The following is a 22,318-nucleotide window of genomic DNA, read 5'->3' as shown; positions in this document are numbered from 1 at the left end:
TAGTAAGAGCATTCTGTATTTTGATGTTGATGTAAAAGGAATGGTGAATTGAATCTTCTTGGGAAAGTTTTTCTAAGAGTTAGAAAAGGATGGAAGTCTAGGTATGAAAGTATAAGGTATAGAAAACAGTGTTTCCTGCCCCCTCCCTGATCCCTGGTGAATACTGAGACCACACACAACTGCTCTTATTCAGCGATTTTATTGAAAACATCTTCTGCTTCTGATAACCTAAATGGTGTTACACTTATACTTGTGTACTTATGATGACCCTGAAATTTATAATAAAATTTATAGTGAAGTCAGAAATAATGGTTACATATGTTATGTGGTCAGCCTCAGGGAAACAACTGGAACTATTTTCAGTTTTGATTTTACTACTGCACCAATAGCCTGGGGAATATTGTTTAACCGTGCTTTTCATTTATGTTTCGATGTATGAAATAGAAGCTGGGAAGAGCAGAGAGGTGATCTGGTTCACAGCAGCTGATATGTATCTGAGTTCAGACAGCATTCGCTGCACTGATTTCTAGTAGTCAGGTAGAGGGAGGAGGGAAAAGCCAAAGAAAGCTCCTGGGTGGGAGTAACTGCCTCTCTCTCTCTAATTGCAGGGACTTTAGTGTGTGTTAGAGCAGAATAACATAGTACAGCTAAAGACAAGGTCAAAGATTCTCTCTGGTTGTGCCACCAAGTATGTGGCACAATAACAACAAAGACTAGAATTCCCAGCTGTGGAGTTATACACAGCAGATAGAGATAGATCTTCTTCTGGATTTGAAAATCCCAGGCAGGCAGGCACTAGATACTCGATAGAATGTTAAATAATATATTAATTGTAGTCAGAGAAACTTTTGTGGAAAAATAAATGTGGCACATTGCAATCACCTTCTACCAACAGTGGCTGCCGAACAGCATCAGAATGTCTACTCACTATGTATTTCCTGTGGTTTGAAATGTAGACTGAAAGTATTTTTGAAATTTTTCTGAAGCATTGATTGTCAACAGGGAAGGTACTATGCCTTAAAGAGTTCTGGAAATTTGTAGGAACTATTTATTTATTTATTTTTTGTCACAATGACTGAAGGGAGAAGTGCCAGGTACTAAATAAAGACTTTTATGGCCAAGCCCAAGTGTGTTAAACATTCTGAAATTAAGTTTCAATTGATATAAAACATGTTTTCTAGGTACACAATGTATATTTTTTTAGAGTTTCAAATATGTAATGTAATTTTTAGGGAAACCATAATATAAGTTGAAAGACAGAACATATTTTGTTTTTAGCACTACCAAGAATTAGTGTTCATTTAAAGAAATTGTAACTTTGATATCAAAAATCATGGTACAACATTCTTAGGACATTATGCATTTGCTGGGCTGAATTCGTGATGATGGTAAATGTGTATGTGTGTGTGTGTGTGTGTGTGTGTGTGTGTATGTGTGTGTAGACATCATTCATTAGGTCTTCTAGTGTGGTCACACTTAAGCATTTATAATTAAATAGATTACACTATTTTTTTCTCCATTACATTAAAGTTGGTATATTATGTTTTTAAATTATGTGTGCAATACATGAAGTGTTACAATATATTTGCTATTAAAAAGAGAGTTTTGGGGGAGATTCCAAAATGGCAGCTGAATGAATGGACACTACACAGACCATCTCTCAGGACCAAACTGAAATTACAACTAAAATAAAGACAAGTCGTTGGGAAAAACTAATAGAAAAGCAGCTGGAGAGGACCCCTATAACCAGGGACAGTTAAATTGAGCCTGGTAGAAACTGCAGAGGTGTGAGAGGGTGGGCTGGGAGCCCATGGGTGACAGCAGCTGTTTTAGCTGTGAGCAGCTGCCTTGTGGTTAAAATCTCAAGCCAGCTCCACAGTGCAGAGGGCTGGGACAGAGTACTAAATTAGCAACAGCCACTCACCTTGGGCTCTGGCAGAGGGAGGGTGGACGAGATTGGAACTGTATAGAGAGACTCAGGAACATGGAGAGCTGGGAGGGCAATGAAAATTTTGTGCTCATTCACTTCCTCACAGGACAATAGCCAATTTACTCAAAGAGTCCCTTCCCAGAGCCCCAGGGAGATGCGACAGCCCTTTCCTCAGGAATTAATACCGCTGGGCCAGGCCAGGCCAGAGAAATGCAAATTGAGGCTCATTAACAGCCAGCAAGCATCTTCCCCACCCTGTGGAAATTGTCTTATGCTTAACACCTGAGAAAGTTTTTTCATTCAGCTGAGGGCTACAACCAAAGGCTCATCAAGAAACTGAGACTAATATCCTCCAGGCAAAAAATTAGAGTATAACTGAACCTTTCCGGGGCTTGCAAATCTACCTCGGAAAATAAGACTTGACAGTGGTGTTTAACATGGCTGTCTTCCTGTTTTTTATTATTAGTTTTCTGTTTCTCTGATTGGGTGACTATCTTCTACCCTGTCTTGCAATTCACTAATCTCGTCCTTGGCTTTCTCTGCTCTGTTTAACATGGGTCCTCCCACACTCATCCACACACAGCAGAGGGAGCCACAACTAGTAGAACACCAACACCCACAGGGGAAGTCTATCAGGCCCCAAAACCCACAGAGGGAGCCAAAATGCTGGAAAAAAGAAACAAATCCCAAATAAAATAATTTGACAGAAGAAATAAATGAAATTAATTGAGCAAGATGTCAGAGGGAGAGTTCAGAGTAATAATCATGAGGAAGTTCAACAGCATGAGTAAGGACATAGAAGCATTGAAAACCAACCAGTTGGGATTAAAGAATGACATAGCAGAAATAAAGAACACATTGGAAGGAATAACCAGCAGAGTAAAGGAAGCCAAGGACCAAATTAGTGAATTGCAAGACAGTGTAGAAGAAAATCACCCAATCAGAGAAAGAGAGAATAAACAGAATTAAAAAACAGGAAGACAGCCTAAGATAACTATGGTACCATATAAAATGTGACAATATCTGCATCATAGGAGTGACAGAAGAATAAAAAAATGAGCAAGGGTAAGAGAATACATTTGAAGAAATCGTGACAAAAAACTTCCTTAATTTGGTGAAGGAAGAAGGCATTCAAGTTCAAGAAGTACAGAGAGTCCCAAGTAAGAAGAACCCAAACAGGCCCACACCAAGACAAATAATAATTAAAATGCCAAAAATGAAAGAGAAAGAGAGAATCCTAAAGGCAGCAAGAGATAAGGAACAGATTACCTACAAAGGAGCCTCCATAACGGCTATCAAATGACTTCTCAACAGAAACACTACAGGCCAGAAGGGAATGGCATAAAGTAATCAAGGTCATGAAACACAAGGATCTGAATCCAAGACTACTCTATTTAGCAAGGCTATCATTCAAAATAGAAGGTGAAATAAAGAGCTTCTCAGACAAATAAAAAGGCTAAGGGAATATATTCGCACCAAACCAGCACCCCAAGAAATGTTGAAAGGACTACTGTAATAAGCAGAAGAAATAGAAAGAGAAACATAACAATAATAAACAAAAATGGCAATAAATAAGTATATATCAACAATAGCCTTAAATGTAAATGGATTAAGTGATCCTACCAAAAGACACAAAATAGCTGACTGGATAAGAAAGCATGACTCACATATATGTTGTTTACAAGAGACCTACCTCACAACAAAAGACTCACATAGGTTGAAAATGAAGGGATGGGAAAAAATCTTCTAAGCAAATAGAAGAAAAAAAGAGCTGGGGTAGCAATACTCATATCCAATATAATAGAATTCAAATTTACAGCCACAACTAGAGAAAAAAAAAAATGCCACTACATAATATTGAAAGGATCTATCCAACAGGAGGATATAACCTTGGTGAACATATATGCACCCAATATAGGAGCACCAAAATATATTTTAAAAATTCTGGAGGGCTTCATAGGAAAAATCAACAGCAATAGCAGTAAACTTCAACACTCCGCTGACAACATTGGATAGATCCTCTAGACAAAAAATTAACAAAGAAACAGAGACTCTAAATGATGCATTAGATCAAATGGATTTAATAGATATCTACAGAGAATAACACCCCAAAACTGCAGAATTCACATTCTTTTCAAGTGCACATGGGACATTCTCAAAGACAGACCACATGGTAGGATACAAACTAAGTCTCTACAAGTTCAAGAAATTGAAATCATATCAAGCAACTTTTTAGATCACAATGGCATGAAACTAGAAATCAATTACAACAAAACATGCAAAACATTTAAACACATGGAGGCTAAATAGCATGTTATTAAACAATGAATGGGTTACCAAGGAGATCAAGAAAGAAGTTTAAAAATTCCTGGAAACCAAAGAAAATGAACACACAACAACACAAAATCTATGGGATGCAGCAAAATCAGTTCTGAGAAGGAAGTTTATAGCACTACAGGCCTACCTCAAAAAACAAGAAAAATTTCTAATTGACTATATAACCTCACAACTTAAAGAACTAGAAAGCAAACAAAAAGAAAACCCCAGAGCAAGTACAAGGAAAGAAATAGTAAAGATTAGAGCAGAAATAAACAACATAGAGACCAAAAAAACAATGCAAAGATCAATGAAACAAAGAGCTGGTTCCTTGAAAAGATAAACAAGATTGATTGACCCTTAACTAGACTCACCAAGAAACAAGGAGATAGACCCCAAATACACAAAATCAGAAAATAAAGAGGGGAAGTAACCACTGACACCACAGAAATACAAAGGATCATTAACAAAAACTATGAACAATTATAGGCCAACAAATTTGACAGTCTAGGTGAAATGGACAAATTTCTAGAAACACATAGTCTCCCAAAACTGAACTGGGAAGAGATATAAAACTTGAACAGACCATTCAGTTGGTGTGGCTTGGTGGTTGAGCAGCAACTTATGCACCAAGAGGATGCCAGTGTAATTCCCAGTCAGGACACATACCCAGGTTGTGCGCCTGATCCTTAGTGGGGGGCATGAAGGAGGTAGCCAGATGATGTTCTCTCTCATAGATGTTTCTATCTTTCTCTACTCACTTTCTTTCTCTCTAAAAATCAATAAAGAATCTCCCAGCAAACAAAAGCCCAGGCCTGGACAGCTTCACGGAGCAGTTTTACCCAACATTCAAAGAAGATCTAACACCCATTCTCCTCAAACAATTACAATAAATTCAAGAAAAAAAGACTTCCAAATTAGTTTCATAAGGCCGGCATAATTCTAATTTCAAAGCTAGATAAAGACACTGCAAAGCAAGAATACTACAGGCCAATATCCCTGATGAACATAGATGCCAAAATCCTTAATAAAATATTAGCAAATTGGATCCAGCAGTACATTAAAAAAATTAACCATGATCAAGTGGGATTCATCCCAGGGATGCAAGGCTGGTACAATATTCACAAATCAATAAATGTGATACACCACATAAGTAAAATGAAAGATAAAAACCATATGATTATATCAATAGACATTGAAAAAGCATTTGACAGAATCCAGCACCCATTTTTGATAAAAAGGCTCAGCAATATGGGAATAGAGGGATCATACCTTGACATAATGAAGGCTATATATGAAAAACCTACAGTGAACATCATACTCAATGGGCGAAAACTAAAACATTTCCCTTAAGAACTGGAACAAGATAGGGATGCCCACTTTCGCCATTCTTATTTAACATAGTACTGGAAGTCTTAGCCACAGCAATCAGACATGAAGACAAAATAAAAGGAATTCAAATTTGAAAGGAGGAAGTGAAACTGGATTATTTGCAGATGACATGATATTATACATAGAAAACCCTAAAGACTCCATCAAAAATCAACTATATTGGGTCAAGATGGTGGCATAGGTAAACATGGTATCACCTCCTCCCATAATCACATCAAAATTACAACTAAAATACAACGCAACCATCATTCAGAATGACCTGAAATTGAACTGAATAAAAAGCCTACAACTATTTAATTAAAGCAGCAGCCACACAGAGACTGGTAGGAGGGACGGAGACGCATATGGGCTGGTCCCACACCCATGTGGCAGATAAAAATCAGGAGGGACACCTCGACTGGGAAGATCTTCCCTGAGGAGTGAGAGGTCCCCTCTCACACCTGGCTCCCAGCTCAGGGTTCCAGTGCCAGGAAGAGAAGTCCCCATCACTTCTGGCTGTAAAAACCAGGAGGAACTGAGGCCGAAGGAGACTGAGTCTTCTAGTGCCCTAGGCAGCTCCTGTTAGAGGGCTTGTGCATGGATTTATTCAGACTTGCTCCCTCTAAGCTTGGAGGGGAGGCAGCTTGAAAGGCACCAGAGACATACAAGGAAGAACCTAGCTGTTTGGTTTCAGGACAAGGGCTTGAGAAGCAGCTTTTTCTCAGACAGATGTGCTTGTGGAGACCTTTGTTCCTTTTGTGAGCCCTTCCCCAGGGTGAGAGATGGGCACCATATCTGGACTCCAGCAACCTGGCTCATGCTGTTTGCCCTGCCCTGGTGATTTCCTGATGCCCTGCCCCACTCAACTTTCAGGCCAACCCAAGCCGTTTCTGAAGGCTTTACCATAAGATTTGTCAGTCTTTTATCCTGCTTTAGATTTTTCTAAAATCTCTCAAACAAGCATCATCTGGTCTCAGCAAACCTCATACCTCTTGTTAAGTGGCCCCAGGCCTGACACAAGAAGCAGCCATTCTTGGTTCACAACTTGGCTTTTCCTGGGCACCTCCAAACACAGCACAACAATTAGCCATTGGCAGATCACTTTGTAGCTTATGCCGGGTGGCCCCAGATGGAACACAGGCAGAGGCTGACCTTGCCTCAGAGCCAGCACACCCAGTAGACAGCTTCAGACCACATAGAAACACCACCACCTAATCACCTCCATAAGTGACACAACACACTCAATGAGTGAACTCAGAGCCCTGCTGAAGTAAGTCTTGCTCTGTGTGGTGGGCCCCTACTCAGCTGATCCTCCAAGGTAGTCAGAGGCCAGTGGTCAGTGGGCACAAATAGTCCTTGAAGCTGACCGGCTTGAGTAAATCCCTCCCACTGAGGTGCCAGTAGCAATCTAGACTCAATTACAACAGAAGGGTGTATAGTCCACACTAGGGGTGCACCTTGAGGGCCCATCTGGGGTGATTAGGGAGGCTGTGCCACTGAATCCTACAGGACGCCTACAACAATAGTCCACCCTCCAAAGCCTAGGAGACATAGAAACTCTGTCTAATACATAGAAACAATCACAGGAAAGTAGTCAAAATAAAGAGATGAAGAAACTTGTCCCAAATGAAAGAAAAGAACAAAACTCCAGAATAAGAATTAAACAAAATGGAGATAAGCAATCAATCAGATGAAGAGTTGAAAACACTGATTATAAGAATGCTCAAGGAACTTAATGAGAACTTCAAGGAACTTAGTGAGAACATCAACAACATAAAAAATTACCAGTCAGAAATGAAGGATACACTAACTGAAATAAAGAATAATTTACACAGAATCAATAGTAGACTAGTTGAAGCCAAGAAGCAAACCATTGATTTGGAATATAAGAAAGTAAAAAACACCCAATCAGAACTAAAAAAAAAAAAGGAATCCAAAAAAATGAGGATAGTGTAAGGAGCCTCTGGGTCAATGTCAAGCGTGTCAACATTCACATCATAGGGGTGCCAGAAGGAGGAGAGAGAGAGAGCAGAAATTGAAAACATATCTGAAAAAATAATGACAGGAAACTTCCCTAACTTGGTGAAGGAAACAGACACACAAGTCCAGGAAGCACAGAGAGTCCCAAACAAGATAAACCCAAAGAAGTCCACACCAAGACACATCATTATTAAAATGCCAAAGTTTAAGGACAAAGAGAGAATCTTAAAAGTAGCAAGAGAAAAGCAGTTCGTTACCTACAAAGGAGCTTCCATAAGACTGTGAGCCGATTTCTCTAAAACAACAACAACAACAACAAAAACAAAAACTTTGCAGGCCAAAAGAAAGTGGCAAGAAATATTAAAAGAGATGAAAAGCAAGAACCTACAACTAAGACTACTCTATCTTGCAAAGCTATCATTTAGAATCGATGGCCATATAAAAAGTTTCGCAGACAAGGAAAAGCTAAAGGAGTTCATCTCCACCAAAGCACTGTTATATGAAATGTTGAAGGGTCTTCTTGAAGGAGAAGAACAAAAATATGAACAATAACATGGCAATTAATACATATCTAGCAACAATTGAATCTACAAACATAATGAGCAAGCACAAGAGAAACAGACTCATAGATAGAACTTTTTGTTGCTTGCCAGATGGATGGGGTTGGGGGTATGAGTGAAGAGATGAAGGAATTAAGAAGTAAAAATTGGTAGTTAGACTGATGAACTTCAAAGGGAAAGGGGGAGGGAGGACTGGATGAGATAAACCAAAGAACTTCTATGCATATATCTATATCTATATCATCTATATCTATGTCTATCTATATCTATCTATTATCTATCTATCTATCTATCTATCTATCTATCTATCTATCTATCATCTATCTATCTATCTATCTATCTATCTATCTATCTATCTATCATCTATCTATCTAGATATAGAACCAATGGACACTGACCATAGTGTGGGGAAAGCAAGAGGGTGGCAGTATTGGGGAGGAGGGGGTCAATGGGGAAAATAAGGGGGGACATCTGTAATATATTCACAATAAAGATAAGTTAAAAAATGCTAATATTTAAAAAAAATGGAAAGGAAACCCACTATATGGGAAAGCATAATTGCCAACGATACATCAGATAATGGGTTAATTTCCAAAATATATAGAGTACTCAACAACTCAAAAAAGGAAGACAAAGAACCCAATTGAAAAATGGGCAGAGAACCTGAATAGACACTTCTCCAAAGAGGACATACCAATGGCCAAAAGACATGAAAAAATGTTCAACATCACTAATCAGAGAGATGCAAATTAAAACAACAATGAGGTATCACTTCATACCTGTCTGAATGGCCGCCATCAACAAATCATCAAACAAGTGTTGGCGAGGGTGTGGAGAAAAGGGGACTCTAGGACACTGCTGGTGGGAATGCAGACTGGTGCAGCCACTGTGGAAACAATATGGTGTTTCCTCAAAAAATTAAAAATTGAACTGCCATTTGACCCAGTTATCCTACTTCTAGGAATATACCCTAAGAAGCCTGAAACACCCATCAGAAAGAATATATGTACCCTTATGTTCTCAGCAGCACTGTTTACAATAGTTAAGATCTGTAATCAGCCCAAGTGTCCATTAGTAGATGAATGGATAAAAAAGCAGTGGTACATATACACAATGGAGTATGCAGCTGTAAGAAAGAAAGGTCTCTTATCCTTTGAGACGACATGGAGGGACGTGGAGAGTATTATGTGAAATAAGCCAGAGAAAGACAAATACCCTATGATCTCACTTATTTGTGGAATATAATGAACAAAATATGCTTATGAACAAAATAGACCCAGAGGCATAGAAAGGAGTATGGTTCAGACTGACAAACCTCAGAAGAAGGGGTGGGAGGAATGAATGAGATAAAGCAAAGAACTTATATGCACGTATGAGTAACCAGTGGACATAGACAACAATGCTGTGGGTGGGGGGGATCAGGAGGAGGGTGTCTAGGAGGGAAAAAGAAGAAACATCTGTAACAAAAATAAATTAATAAAAATTGCAAAAAAATAGGGCTTTTGTTCTGAGATATTTGAGAACTAGATATTTTCCTAGATTATGCGCGCATTTGGTTCAACAATGCAATCAACTCTGCTACCATCCTTAATGTTCTCCCCTGTAACTGTGCTACCCACACAAAGAAGCATGTTGCTAGATGTTGGGCTTGTACTTTTAAGACGGCTCATGGACTTAGTCGGATGTTACATGAACTCGGGTCATGCTGGTGACAAGCAAGATGTGTCATTTTTTTTCAAGATAAATCCTTTCCCTTTCCGTGAATATTTTCTATATTGTTTTCTGTGAACTCTCCAATGATGTCTCTAGCTTTTTAAAAAAATTAATATTGACAACCAACTGAATTCATTTGTCTTTCGCTGATGGGCCAAAGTTAATTAGAAAATGATAAAAATTCTCTTTCTTTTTATGTTAATGTTTCACAATTAATTAGATATTGATAAAAATGGATATAAAGGCCCACATAAAATTAGAAATGAAATGAAGCAGGCTCTCATAAAGATATAGTAATCTCTGATCATCATGTTTAATATTACATGAATTATTTCTTTCAGTATCTCTGTTTTTATTCCTGACTGATTCAGTAATATACGACCTCATGCAATAGGTTCTTGTAGGACCACAGTTATGTTGGTCACTTTGTGTCATTTTTAATAGAGGGCCATATAAAAATGCTTTTAGACCCGTACTCTGAAGACAGGCCCCATCTGACAGCTTCCTTTTCATCTTTCTTTCCCCCTCTCTCTATTTCTCTTGGTCTCTCCTTTCCTGGTGATTTGAAAGTTGGCTTATTTAAAGCCCTTGTGTTAATGCAACAGTGGTTTTTGAAACACTGTATTAAGAGACCATTTTAAAGGAACCACTCAAGAAATCATTAGCAGCTTATATGAAAAAGAGAATAGCACATAAGGTACACTTTTATGGCTGAGATCTGACATTCACAACTGAGGAAAAAAGGGGGTGAGAAGTCTTTCTTCATTAGCAGCATGACCAAAGCACTTAGGGATTTCACTCCCTCACATCCATTATTCCATCTATTGTCCTAATTTAATTTTCCACGATTTTCCTGACAGTGCAGGTTGGCAACTCTTAAGTACGGGACAAAGGTTTTCAGCACTCGTGTTGATAATTACACAAGCTGTTGAAGCTTCCGCTGAAGGGTGTATTGTCAAAAATATCAAATTTAGACAAAAGCAAAAGGAAGCTACAAATGTGAGTGGAACTGCAATCCCTGAGAGCTTTTGTTTTAAATCCACAGAAAGAAGCCACCTCACGGGGCTTAAATGTGAATAAAGCATTCACACCACTTGGAACGTTCTGCGAGCCCGAAACGGTATCAACATTTTTGGAGAGCTGCCATCAAATGTCTCTGTTGTCACTTACCAGGGCCATGCTGACAATATAAAACTATGACTGTCTACATTCTTTCTCACCCAAATCAATTTGTTTTCTAAAGTATATATTGGCCAGATTTAGAACACCTGATCCAAAAGTATAGCTTCCTAACTGTGGGAAAAAGGTAAACTCTAGTCACTGTCCTTTTATCTATTCTTTAAGGATGCAACCATGTGCCCTCATTTCACCCTTTGTTTGTGACAAGAGCCACATTCCCGATGGTGTGGAATTGCTTTGTACCGCCTAGGCCCCACATTGCCAGTGTCCCATACCCGTGAGCCAGATGCTCTGAGCAAAGGAGGTGACCGTACGTTAATTATAGGGAGTCTTCCAATATCAGTGTCCTTCAAATATAAATCATAGACTAAAAGAATTAGGAAACTTCATTTAGTAACAAACCCTGTCAACAATGAGGAGATGCTTTTGTGAAAAATAATATAGAAATACATTTAAAAGAAATGTCTAATATACAGTGGTGTTATAGAAATATTTGAGACATAAAAGTAACACATTTTTACTCTCATAACCCTACCTTTCCCCAACTGAGTGGGTAGAATGTCATTGTAAGGAATTGGCTAGAACTATAAGCAGATAATTGCTCATCTTTGAATTTTAATTCAATCTTTTGAGTCAATTAAAAATAATAGGTTCCCAAAATAGGGTATTTGTAGAGATATATATTTTTTAATTTCAAAATCTTTAAGAACAAAGCTCACTGTAAGTCATTATGTGAAAACAATGAATACCAGGAAAGTTGCTCCCCACGGGAAGGAGTGCAGCAGAGTCCTCAGTGTTCCTGAAAGATACACTACGTGAAAGGTTCGAGGAGACGATACCAGGTGGATCCCTCAGAAGGGCTGTAGTGCCAGCAACGCCCCCACCCTCCCTCTGGCCTTTCCACATAAAGTGAACAGGAAACCTAAAGTAGATAGAGATTGTGTCCCATTTACGCTTTGGTGCTCATAAATTAGCTGTATTAAAACAGAATCTATAAGACATGTTTAAGCAGGAAGAAAGTCCGAGACAGGGTCCTATTTCCAAATAGATTACACGTGGCATTGAATAAGCACTCAGTCTGTGGAGAAGTGTCCCTGTAACAGAGGCAATTGTGTGGGCAGATCTAAGCCGCAGTTCCAGGAGCAGTGGAGTCTGGCTTTAACAGCACTCAAGGATTGTGAAAGAAGCCTAGAGTCATCATAGCGAAGTGTTAACTGCAGGATTCAAGAGTGACTGCTTGACTTAAACCCAACCATGCTTCTTACTGCTTCTGTGATCTGGGCAAATTCTTTAATCTCAATAGACCTCCATTCCACCATCTATATGAGATTATTCATAACGCCTTCCCTTTAGGCTGTTATTCAACTAAATCAGGTATAATTATAACATACTTAGACTAGCATCTGGGACATGGTTAGCAGTATATGTGCACTTGTTAAATAAGTAGAGTCAGCAGGGGATAATGGCCAAGCTCCCTGTGAATAACCATGATGTGTTTCTCCTTTCAGGAGAACACTAACTACAGGTACTTCCTATGGATGCTTATAGGACAGAGCCCAGTGCCCAAAGTAAGGTGAGATGAGGTTTCATCACCACTGACATCCAGGAGAGAGAGCAGGTGACACCATGTAACGAAATAGCCCCAGTACCACCATGATCTTGCATAGTCTTCTCACTATACCAAGATGCCACACAAGAAAAAATAAAAATCAAGGTTCTTTGAAAGAAATCATGAAAATCTGAGCATTTATCTAAAGAAAAATGGTAAGAGCCAGTTTTCCCACCTTTTTTATTCCACCAGAGGCATCTGTGGATAAAATGAGAAACAAGATTAATTATGGGGAAAAACACAAACTTTCTTTAATTATTTTATTCTTTCATCCAATTATATGTTATATCTGACTCATTGCGTTAAAGGCAAACCCCATAAAAATTTATTTTGCTTCTCTGTTTTTTTACTTGTTTGCTTAGCTTTGTGTTTAATCAGTGGATAGTAAAAGTATAAGTGCTATCATGAGTCATGCAAGTTTCTTTTTTTCTTGATTGTTGAAATGTTTCAGAATTACATTTGGACATACTGCTTCATCTCTCACCTTACCTATATCAAACAAGTTGGCCTAAATTCATCACACAATTCTTCACTTAAATGTCAAACTAAATATGGAATCTCCAATAGCATGAATTTCAAAAACTCTAAAGAAAATATTTTAGGAAAGGGAGAAGAGACTGAGTAGGTTGGATTTAAATGATATCAGGAATTTCATGTATCTACAGTATTTTTATATTTGTAGATAGATTAGAACAATTAGGGATACCTATGATTGTCCATACCTAGCTCTTGATAATTGAAATCAATATTGATGAAATAGTTACTGTGATACTGCATAGAATTTTCCAGACTATGTTATTAAAAGTAATATAAAGTATAAAAGATCAATTTATTTTATAATCTCTGAAATTTTTAGAATACTTTTATTTTAGAATTTGTATTTAATTGTACATAATTATGAATTTTTTAAAGTTACTTCAGTAAAATTTAGTCTTTGTATCTGCTTAAATAAGAGAGACATTCATGTGAAAGCTAAATAATTTAATATTGGTTTAATTTTAGTAAAAGAACAAATTAAGCACTGTTCTTATTATTAGCAATGACAATTATTATTTGGTTTCGAATAATATACTAATTCACTCCAGAAGGACTTCCTAAAGACTAGCAAATGAACATTCTTCACAGTAGAGAGAAATTACTTCCCTTTAAAACTTTTCTTTGCATTATGCATTACAGTTATCACAGCATTTGTATATCTCTCATAAAACTTCTAAAATTAAGGTTTTATATCCAACTTTCTCCTAGTATAGTACCTCTTTGAAATGGCTAAAGCAGATAATAAGAGAATAAGATAGAAACAGAGGGATTAAGTAAATTATCCAAGGTCATCCAGATAATTAATAGTAGAGAACAGAATAGAAACAAAAATATCTGGACTAATATAACATACATGTAATTGGCTAGAAGACAGTTAAACAGGAAAAACACAATGAAAAAGCACAGGGCTTTTAACTCCAGTTTATGCAGCTGTGGCATTTAATAGCGAATCTCAGGAATGAGTTAAAAGGACAAAAGCAGACTGCAAGATTATATTTACCTGCTTAAAACAGGCTAGTTTTTTATACTTTTACTGCGGCAATGGCGGGCATTCTCAGGAGATGCTAGCTTTTGTTCAAGGAATTTTGTAGAAAGCATTATCAGAGAGCACATTCAAAGAAACAATTCACCTCACCTCCAGCATGTAATAGGACAGAAAATAGGACAATGAACAGAAAGAAAGAGAAATGTGGTCTCTGAATTCTGTGTAATACTATTAAGAACCTCTCTACGTGTGAACTTTTCCAAAACTACTCCATAGTACAAGTGGTGTGTGGGGTCAGGGCAACAGGTCTAGGGGGTAATGGGGTATAACCCCAATCAGACTGCAGCCCTCTTATAGATCTTGTGCTTACTACCTGGAATCTGCCAAACCTCTACCCTTTTGGACCTTAATCTGTTTTCAGGACTTGTATGACCCTCTTTTACAGAAGGTAGACTTTTGAGGCCCAACGGATGACCCAAAGGGTATTTCTACTGAGAAAAGGGATTGGATAGAGCTTGTACGTCCACATGTGAATGACAGGCTTTCTGCCATGTAGGATGGAGTCAAGGGTGGGATAAGCTCTCTTTGAGTTGTTAGGTTCCAGCATGGAACTCCAAAGACTACAAGAATTTCAATCTTTGACCTAACCTTGCAGGTCATTGTTAAGGTATATTTCCACTGATATATTGTATTTTCTAGTTTTGTACCTTGTTTTGAAACTTATAAATATTTGGACATGGGAAGCCAGCCCTCCTTTTGTACACTTGACCCGGACTCCACAAATATCAGGGGTGCTAAGTCTTCGATTCGTAGTTATTGTACATCTAATTAATGATTAATTTCAGTTATTCTATTTTAATATCTTGATTCTCAATGCCATTTGATTCCATATTAATAACATAAATTCCCAATGCCATTACTTACTGCAAGACACTGATTATTTCCCACTTTGCCTAAGGCACCTGTGATTTCCCCATCTTCATCTCATCCTTCTTCCAACTGAGGCTTCTGCCTTGCTGACTAAATACATTTAATTGAAATTCATTAACATAACATCTGATAACAGCATTTTGTAATTAAAATGAACATGAACTCTCTCCCCCATTAAAGGGCTACATTCAAACTCTGAAATGTCTAAATGAAGTCTCATATTCACCTGTTCTCCTGGGCTCTCAGCTTCGATGCTTTTGCAAGTGTTACTCGTTCTACCTGGAAACGCTTCTCCATTTTCTCAGGTTGGATACTTTTATTCCTCTCTCAAGACTCAGCTCATGTCTTTTCTCCTCTGGGAAGCTTCCCTTACTCCCCTCAGACTGTTGGGTGCCTATTTGCCATCCCACCTGTTCACTTCCATTAGCACTCATCAATCTTAATGGTTTTCTTTCTATCGACTCTAGACACTAAGTAATTTAAAATTAGTGGTTGTGTTATTTTATTTGTGAATTCATCTACAGACATTTGTCTGAGCTGCTTAAATCCATACCCTTGAGAATCACCAGCCAGGTAATGATAAAATACACTGGCCCTGTCATTGAGGATCCAACATAAAGCGTGGTTGCCCTGGCCAGTTTGGCTCAGCAGTTGGAGCATCGGCCCATGGACCAATGAGTTGCGGGTTTGATTCCAGCCGAGGGCATGTACCTTGGTTGCAGTTCATCCCCAGCCCTGGTTGGGGTCATTCCGGAGGCAACCAGTTGACGTGTCCCTTTCACATCAATGTTTCTCTCTCTCTCCCTCTCTTTCCCTCCCTTTCTATCTGAAGATAAAGAGAAAAATATCTTTGGTGAGGATTAAAAAAAAAAGAAAGCATGGTTACAGTCACTAGACATCATAACCTGGGCTTAGATGGGTTAAGTATAGGTTTTCATGGCAACTTAAATGATCTCCTAATGTTATCTTCCTGGAGGAGAAGCATCCTGAACAAAGTGGCCTGGGCTGAGACCTGTGTAAGATGAGTGTCTGGTAGGCCCAATGTCCTTTCTTTAAAATATGTTTTTATTGATAATTTTTTAGAGTGAGAGGAGGAAGAGAGAGACGGAAACATTGATGTGAGAGAGAAACATCAATCAGCTGCCTCCTGCCCACCTCCTACCCAAGATCAACCCTGCAACATGGGCGTGTGCCCTAACCGGAAACCAAACGGGACCTCTCAGTCTGTGGAACAACACTCAGTCCACTGAGCCACACCGGCCAGGCCAATGTCTCTTGTGTAACATGCATATAGGATAACTTCAGTAATCATTACATTGGCATTAATCCAAGAACATGACAAATCTAGTGTGTCCTGTAGAAGTTGTAGAAACAAACAAGGTAGAGCTACAGGGATTAAAAAAAAAGTTATGATCAGAACTAGGGCAAAGTCACTGTCCAGACATTCTAAGCTGAAAAAGCAGAGTCAGTAGTATCAAAGTAGGGGTTTAAAAAATGTGTAGACCATTTATCTCAGCATTCTAGAGATGAGGTAGTGTCTGTATGACCTGTTGCAACATCTGTTTCTATTTAAAAGGTTTGAATTAATATGTGAAAATTATTTATATATATATATATATCTTATACAACTTACAGCTCATTAGTTTAAGGAAAATTAAGTACTTCAACTTTTTGGTTCATAGATATGGCAGTTTATTCTTTCCCTGCCTTTGGAATATAATGAAATAAATATGCTAAAAATAAAAGTATAGTAATTATGAGTGAATTTTTAAAAACAATTACAGCCCTGGCCAGTTTGGCTCAGCGGTTAGAGCGTCGGCCTGCGGTCCGGAGAGACCCGGGTTCGGTTCCCGCTAAGGGCACGTACTTCGGTTGCAGTTTGTCCCCGGCCCTGGTTGGTCGTGCGGGTGGCAGCCACTCGATGTGTCCCTTTCACATCGATGTTTCTCTCTCTCTCTCTCTCTTCCTCTCTCTCCCTCCCACTCTATCTGTACAAAAAAATGGAAAAATATCCTCGGGTGAGGATAAAAATAAAAAAATAAAAAAATAAAAAAAATTACACTTTGAAATAAGTTAGGAATTCCTAATGCCTGTCTATACACACAGATTTATGATAACTATATAGGAATATTTAAAATCCATTCCAGCCCTGGCCAGTTTGGCTCAGCGGTTAGAGCATCAGCCTGCGGTCCAGAGAGACCCAGGTCGGTTCCCACTAAGGGCATGTACCTCGGGGCGGTTTGTCCCCGGCCCTGGATGGGTCATGCAGGTGGCAACTACTCGATGTGTCCCTTTCATGTCAATGTTTCTCTCTCTCTCCCCCCAACCCCCACTCTATCTGAACAAAAAATGGAAAAATTTCCTCAGGTGAGAATAAAAAAAAAAATCCATTCCATAGTAATGGTTCAGATTTTCTCAACTATTTTTAAGTATATGTATAACATAAAATAACAGTTATTAAGATATGCATATTTACTAGTTAAAAATAACAAATTTGAAGTCTGCATTTTGTTCCTTTTCTTTTTTTCCTCAGTATGTTTTTATTGATTTTTTAGAGAGAGGAAGGGAGAGAGAGTTAGAAACATTGATGTAAGAGTGAAACATCTATCGGTTTCCTCCAGCACACCCCCACCCCCGGCCCCCACTGGGGACCTAGCCGGCGACCTGGGCATGTGCCCTGATGGGGAATGGAACCAAAACCCCTCAGTCTGTGAGAGGACATTCAATCCACTGAGCCACACCGGCCGGGCATTTCTTTTTTCAAAGAATAAAGATATCAGTAAATAGAACATTTTCCTGAATGAAGCAAAAAACGTGGCCATTCCTGTTTAAATGTGTCACAATTAACATGGCCTCTCCCTTTTAAGAGCACATCACAGTTTGGAACTAGCCCCTAACAAATCTTGGAACAAATATAATTGTGTGTATAATAGACCACACCATGAGAATAAGGCTTTGTCTACATGACCACTGCGGATATCAGTAATGTCATTGCCCAAAGCAATCTTAATAACTTTTAGACTGGTGAATCACTTTGAATACACTAGATTTAATTACTTCAGGCCACATAATAAACCCAAATCAAACATTTGGTCAATGTAATTTACTAAAGCTACCTTATATGGAAATAAATTTTTCTATGTAGTTAATAAACCTTTCTGAGTACATAGTGAAGGGTGAGAAAATCTTAAATTTGTTTGAAAATATAATTTTGTGAATGAATGTCAAGGGCCAACAACTCCATTAAGCACACACCATTAATTTATTCAGCCAAGTGTTCCTTAAGCCCTATACAGTTAACCTTTTTAGATAAAACAGATGTTCTGTATTTTTAAAATGTAAGAAAATGCTAACAAAATACATCAATATTTAAGTTATTCTTTGAAATATGTTTCAAAACCTACACATTTTATTTCCACTTGAATTCTTGTTTCATTATTTTATGCAATAGACCATTTGAACCTGGCTTTCTAATTGTGATTTGTAAAGCTCTCTACTTTGTGCTCACACATTTTATAACCTACTGCATAAAAGTGGAGTCCTAAATTAATGTATTTGCATAACAAAACTTAGCAAAGAATTTAATATGGACTCTAACATTTAGACAGATATTAACATTTCAGTGGTATCTTAATGTCTGCATATAAATGATAGTTTATTGAAACACAATAGTAAATTTATGATAACATAAATTATAGGAGTTTTTATTGGAAATTATAAAAGTTAAAGTGTCTTGGACTTTATTTGAGACATATTTTACAATGAGTACATTGTTATTTCAAAATTAAATAATACAAAAATTTATAAAATATGTTCTTTATCAAAATATTTTCACAAGAAACAGACAAAATAGAAATAAGCATCAAGTAGAAATCTTTTGAAGGTTAAAAATACAATCATCTAGTGCAGCAACTAGTCTTACAGATTGTTATATATAAGACTTGTTAGCCCAGCTGGTGTGGCTCAGTGGTTGAGTGTTGACGCATGCACCAAGAGGCGGTTGGTTCAATTCCCGGTCAGGGCACATGCCCAGGTTGTTGGCTCGATCCCCAGTATGGAGCATGCAGGAGGCGGCCAATCAGGGTTTTTTCTCTCTCTTTCTAAAATCAATAAAGAAAAATATATATATATATTTTTAAAAAGAATTATTTCCAGCATGATTTGGAATGAGTTTCTGCTAAATACTAAAAACATTTTTAAACAAAAACTTGAATATTTCTTTATTAGCAACTGTCCTTTTTGTTTTGCATGTAGGAAATAAGATAAAATTTTATCCTATTATGTTTTTATATCTGAATTTATTTTTATTAAAATCATTCTATTAATTAATACAAATTGTTCACATAATTCTCAGTAGCTAAGCTGCAAGGTGAATTGCTTAAAAGATTCAACTATGTAAACATTTTCTGTAAGCCTAAAGCTATATCTCATGTAGATTACTGAAATTATTCTTTGAGGTACATTTTGGTTCTCCTTGCGAGAATTGTGGCAGGTGTATATTTCTGCCTAGCCTCTCATATTTTCTTCTAATAAGTTTAATTTAAATATTAAAATATTGAACTGAATTAATAATCATTCAGTAAGTAAAATACAAATTATATGAAAGTAATTAAATAATATTTAATTCTATACGTTATACTAAATATCCAGCAAGAATTATATGACTCGTATACTATAGACAGACAAACTTTATGGAGTTTTTATTTGCATTCCCAAGTTGTCAGGCCCAGAGCAGGTCCTAGAGACAGGGCTCTGGATAGACACTTTCAGGCTCATGCCCCCACGCAACGTGCAGATTCAGGAGCCTCATCAAGTCACTGGAATCATTGTCATGGACTCCGAAGTGATTCTTCCGCCGTCTTCCATTTTTTGGTCTATAATGCTACTTCTACAATCTTCTACAATGTAAACCTGATAATATCCGTCTGTATCTTGAACATCATTAATTTGCAGTTGATATCCTAAATTTGAGAAGCACACAAAGACAAACTAGTCTGCCAATCTCTTATCCTCCTCCTTGCACATGTTTGCTCATAGATCTGACGTTTTGCCCATTTTGCTCTCCGCTGGAAAAAGCATCTCCATCCTGCTTGGCTCTTGTGCATCCTTCAGCACTCCACTCCTGTGTCATCTTGTCTGGGAAGCCATCCAGCCCTCTTCCAGACAGAGTTAGCTGTCCTTGCTCTGTGTGCACCAAGCACCGCGTGGGTTTGGGGTGTGAAAATAGTGTGCCGGAAGCAATCTTACTTTGAAAAAAATATTCATAACATTCAAGACTGTCTTCAGATTTCTGGGCATCTCAATTCCGCAGAATAACCCTAAAAAGATAATTTTCCTCCATGGGTTAGATGCTTCCTCCTTGATTTCAGTGGTTGTGCTTCAGTTAATATTCCTTGCAGAAAACATAAGCCGGTCTACAAGTCATTCTTGGTTTAGCTGGTAGAAGAGGTGAGGGTGAATCTGGAATTAGCCAAGTTAGTAAGTCCCTTCTCTGTGAATAGATAACGGGGTAATAGAAAAGTTATAATCAGTGGGTTTTTTTTGTTTTTGTTTTTGTTTTTCCTTTTCTTTCTTTCTTTTTCTCTGGCTTGTACCCCTAACAATTAAACTCAGAAGATTTTAACTACTATGGTTTTTTGGGGGGGGGGGGGGGGCAGAGGAAGACAAGTATTTATTTACAGTTTGTTATGTTAACTTTTTTATTTCTTTACCATATCTTGTTCTTTCTTTTTGCTGTTGATTTAAATTACCACCTGATGTAATTTCCTTATTTCAATACAGTTTTGATCCCATTCAGCTGTGCTGTGTTATTTTTATCAAATAGATTACATTTCTAAATGTTTCAGGCCTCACACTACAACAGTATACATATTGTTTTATACAATCATTTCTAAAATTCATTCAGAAAAGAAATAAGAAATACAAATTGTGCAGCCCTTTGTAATCACGAGTGTCTTTACTGGTGCTTTGTTTGTGTGAGGGGTGAGGAGTCCACCCTGCAGAATCTCCTTTAGTACTTTTTGTAGGTGGATCTTCTACTAACAAATTCTCTCATCTTTTATTTACCTGGTAATCTTTTTATATACCAGGGAATTTCTTTGCTTTCTTTGCTCTGTTGTTTCTATTAAGAAATGGCTAGGTTCTTTTTTCTTAATTTGGATTCCTTTTATATGACAAATCATTTTTCTCTTACTGCTTTCAAAAGTTTTTGTCTTTGGATTTCAACATTTTTATATAAAGTATATGAGTATGTATATCTTGTGTTTATCATATTGGGTATTGTATTTTTGGTTGTATAGATTAATATTTTTCATCAAATTTGAAAGGTTTTCAGTAATTAATTTTAAATATTTTTTACCCCTTTCTCTTCTTTCTTTCTAATATTTATAATGCATGTATGTTGATATGCTTAACTAAGTCTCACATTTCTCTTAGAGTCTGTTCATTTATTATTATTATTTGCCCCTACCTCATACTAGCAATCTATCTTCAAGTTTATTGATTCTTTTAATTTCAATTACTGTACCTTTTTACTCTAGAATAAACTTTTGGTTCTTTTTTATAAATTTCATGTTCTCACCGATATTCTCTACTTAATGAGATACTGTAACCATGCTTCCTTTGTTTCTTTAAGCATGGCATCCTTTAGTTCTTTGAAATTTCATAATAGCTACTTTGGAGTTGTTTCTTAAATTCAACAAATCTAATCTTTCCCAGTGAGTTTATGTTGTCTGCTTATTGTTCTGTGTTGGGTCACACTTTGACATTTTTCCCATGTCTCTTCCCCATTTTTCTTGAAAACTGAACACTTCAGTTAATAATATATTGTAGCAAGTCTGGATAATGATTGCTTCACCATTTTCTGGGGCTTGTTTTTGTTGTTAGCCTGTTTGTTCAGTGACTTGCCTGGACTGTCTTAATGAAGTCTCTTTGCGCTGCAATACACAACTTCTGATGTCCCTCCTCAATTGGTGCAGTCCTGGGCATGCCCACAGGCACCCTAGCCTCACAATGTTTCTAGCAGGGCTTTCTTTGACTGGCTTTCTGATATCTCCCCTAAGTGTCCTGTCTCTTTTAGTATCATCTCCAGATGTTAGACTTCACCTACTGGATGACTGCTCTATAATTTTTTAAATAATTCTCAGGGGGGATAAATTTCTCTATGGTCTGATCCAATAAAATTTGGGCAGAAGTAATTTTTGAGGCCA

This window comes from Molossus molossus, unplaced genomic scaffold, assembly GCF_014108415.1.
Source record: "Molossus molossus isolate mMolMol1 unplaced genomic scaffold, mMolMol1.p scaffold_m16_p_5, whole genome shotgun sequence".
In the NCBI taxonomy this organism is placed as follows: Eukaryota; Metazoa; Chordata; class Mammalia; order Chiroptera; family Molossidae; genus Molossus; species Molossus molossus.
The sequence above is the reverse complement of the archived record's forward strand: the minus strand, read 5'-3'. Positions refer to the sequence as shown.